The sequence below is a fragment of the Myodes glareolus genome, chromosome 6, assembly GCF_982192425.1.
Source record: "Myodes glareolus chromosome 6, mMyoGla1.1, whole genome shotgun sequence".
NCBI classification, from domain to species: domain Eukaryota; kingdom Metazoa; phylum Chordata; class Mammalia; order Rodentia; family Cricetidae; genus Myodes; species Myodes glareolus.
This window is the reverse complement of record NC_142031.1, coordinates 6,035,150-6,038,339: the sequence shown is the minus strand read 5'-3', so window position 1 is coordinate 6,038,339 and position 3,190 is coordinate 6,035,150. Positions and strand designations below refer to the sequence as shown.

Genomic DNA, 3,190 nt, shown 5'->3' with positions numbered 1-3,190 from the left:
GAAGGGGAGGTGCAGAGGGAGAGAGGAGAAAGAGGAGGAGGAGGAAAGTAGGAAACATTGTGTCACTCATTAATATGGAATTCTAGAACAAAGAAAACAGAACCAGTTGCCCAAGGAATCCTTGGAGGGGTTTGAGGGACTTTCTGGATGGTAGACGCAGATTTCTCTGGACTGGGGAGTGGTTCCTTGGGTGCCAACATTTCAAAATACACCAGGCTATGTGCTTTGAAATCTGTGCATTTTTTTGTGTATGACTTACACACCAGCTTAGAAGGGACAGTTGGGCTGGGCTGGGGGATGACTGAGAGTCCAGTGTGAGGATCTAAGTTCCAGTCTCCAGAGTCCATGGGCAAGCTGGAGAAGGTGGTGGCCATCTATAACCATGGCGATGTGAAGGCAGAGACAGGTGGATCCTGGAGGCTTGCTGGCCAATCAGGTGGCTGAAATCATGTGCTCCAGGTTCATGGAGAGACCCTGTCTCAAAGAACAAGGTAAGTGACCAAAGTGGACGTTTGGCTTCTATATGCACAGGTGAGTTCACACACACACACACACACACACACACACACACACACACACACACACACAAGCATTTAGGAGATAATTACATTACCTTTAAAAAATACGATAAACACAAAATTTAATTGAAATCATTGTTGTCTCAAGCTGGGGAGATGGTAGCAGTGGGAGGGGCCTCATACTTATGGGAGTCACAAATGACATTGACTCTTGGTTTGAAGGTCCCAAAGACTCCTTCATATCATATGTCTGTAATAACATAAAATATTCATATTATATGAATACACATATATATGTTATATTCATTATATTGTAAGTATCAGATAATATATTCATTCTAATTTTTAAAACAATTTTATTTAGGGCTGGAAAGATGGCTCAACAGTTAAGAGCACCGGCTGCTCCTCCAGAGGACCAGGGTTTGATTCCCAGCACCCGCAATCCAGCTAACAACCATCTCTAACTCCAGTTACGGGATTCCTCTAGTCCCCTCTTCTGGCATCCACAGGTACTTGGCACCCACACGGTGCGGACATACACACAGGCAAAACACTCACACATACCACATAGAAATAAATCTCAAAAAATTATATCTGTGTGTCTGTGTATGCACACACGCATGGGGTTTCAGGGGGTTGTAAGTTGTAGGAACCAAACCTTGGTCTTTGGCAAGAGCAGCAACTGCTGAACCATCTCTTCAGCCCCAATCAAATAAGCATTCTTTAAAAAAAAAAATTGAAAGCAGGGGCTGGAGAGATGACTCAGCAGTTAAGAGCACTTACCACTCTTCCGGAGGACCTGGGTTCAACTCCCAGCACTCCACAGTAGCTCACAGCCATCTGTAACTCCAGTCCTCTTCTGGGCTCCAAAGACACTACATACGTGTGGTGCACTTACGTGCAGGCAAAAGACTCTTGCTCTCAAAGTTAAGGTAAATCAGTATTTAAGGCAATATTGATCACTTTGTGATGGGAGACTCCTTACGGAATTCCTGGAAGTCTATGGAAGGGGCATGGTCAGCAATAAAAAAACTCTAGAAGGAACCCTAGCTCTACATTGGCAGCCTCACAGACAGAAGACGAAGGGAGGCATTTTGTAGCTGACGCTGACGGTTTCCGTCTATCTCGCGCTGCCCTTGTTTCTTCCTGGAGGTCCTCTTGTCTCTAGCTTTCCTGGGCCTGTAGGACCAGGAAAAATACTAGATTTTTACTATCTCTCAAAGACCCGAACTTTCTGGGCATTGTAGTACATGTCTATAACCCCAGCGCTGGGGAGGCTGAGGCAGGAGTAGACTGGGCTACATAGTAAGACCTTCTAAAAATACCTCAAGAGCAGCCTCAGTGGACAAAATTGCCACACGGAGAAAGGACCGACTGAATCTCATCAAGTGAAGTCCCAGCCCCAAAGCTCCCATGGTTCCTTGCTGCCTGTGGACCAGGCCCGTTTTGTCAGTCATGCAGGGGTCTGCAAAGCAGGCACCTGCTGAAGGACAAGATTTAATTTTCTCCCATGTCATGCATTTGGAGAGTCCTTGGATCTTCTCACCGTCCCCCACCACATGGCCTCTGTCTGCCTCCCTCGCTTTGCCTGTGCCTGTGCAGCCGATCACATCCTACCCAGGGAGTTCCAGGAGTTCGGAAGATGTTCCTTGACTCAACTCCAGCGTTAGCCTTTGAGGGCCCAACCTCAAGTCCTGGACAGCAGCGGTGTTGTGCATGGCCTGGAGACCAGCTGAGGAGCCAAGTTTAGCTGAGAGGGTCTGGGATCTCCTGACAAACCTATGGGCCGCTGCTCCCCCCTGGACCCTGCGTCTCAGCACAAAGGGATCCTGGCTTTCTCCTGGTGTGGAACACCTAGGTACCCTGCAGCCCATGGGCACCAAGCAGCTTGCCAGCCTTGTCTTTCCTAGGAAGCGAAGACCAACAGAGTGGGTCTCTGGCCACCATGGCTATTTGAAGCTCACTAACCACGGGGCTGACTTGCAGATGCCCCCCAGACCAGCCCTGTTCCCCCTGGGCAGGTCACAGACCCTGCCATGGGAGAAGCAACCCCTCCTCATTCCTGGTGATGCTAAGTCTAAACAGGATGAAACTTTGGCCTCTGTCACTTTTCCTTTTTAAATGTTTTTAATTAAATCTCTGGGGTCACTGACACCCTGGAGATGGGGAAATGCAAGCCTGCAGCTAGCTCGTTAATGACACACCATCTGTTTGTTCACGCGGGGCGATCACATGATCTTTACTCGGCAGAACATCCTGTCTCACTGGCCTAAACCGGTTTGTGGGTGAAATGCTTGGGAAGAATGTCAGAAGTCTCCGTGTTTCCCTCCTCTTTCTCTCCCTCTCTCCCTGTCTTACAATGGGCGGCCTGTTTAAACTACCTTCACTTTGTGCTAGCTGCCCGTTTGCACCATAGGATTCTAGCTGGGCGCGCTGGAAGGGAAGAGCTAGCTAATAAGGTGGCATTGTCCAATCATAGAGGAGATTTCCAGTCATGGAAAGACCACAGGGTCCTCAGCTTGGCGTAGGACATCATCCAACTACAGCTCCACATGGGGGACCCTGGGACTCCAAACAGGGAAGAGGTCAGGGCCCGGAGCCCTCTAACTTTGACAAGGTGTGCCTGTGTGACTCACTTTTACCCATAAAACTAGGATCATTGACTTGGGCCC

General features: G+C 48.7%; 1 long non-coding RNA gene across 1 annotated transcript; it reads right to left on the bottom strand.

The window, feature by feature from the left end:
• Nucleotides 1-221: 221 nt before the first annotated feature.
• Nucleotides 222-2,672, bottom strand: LOC146894068 (uncharacterized). Its single transcript, XR_015737967.1, has 2 exons — nucleotides 1,302-2,672; nucleotides 222-768 (listed from the first exon to the last, which is right to left on the bottom strand). It is a non-coding gene; the product is annotated as an uncharacterized LOC146894068 (long non-coding RNA).
• Between the last annotated feature and the right edge of the window lie 518 nt (nucleotides 2,673-3,190).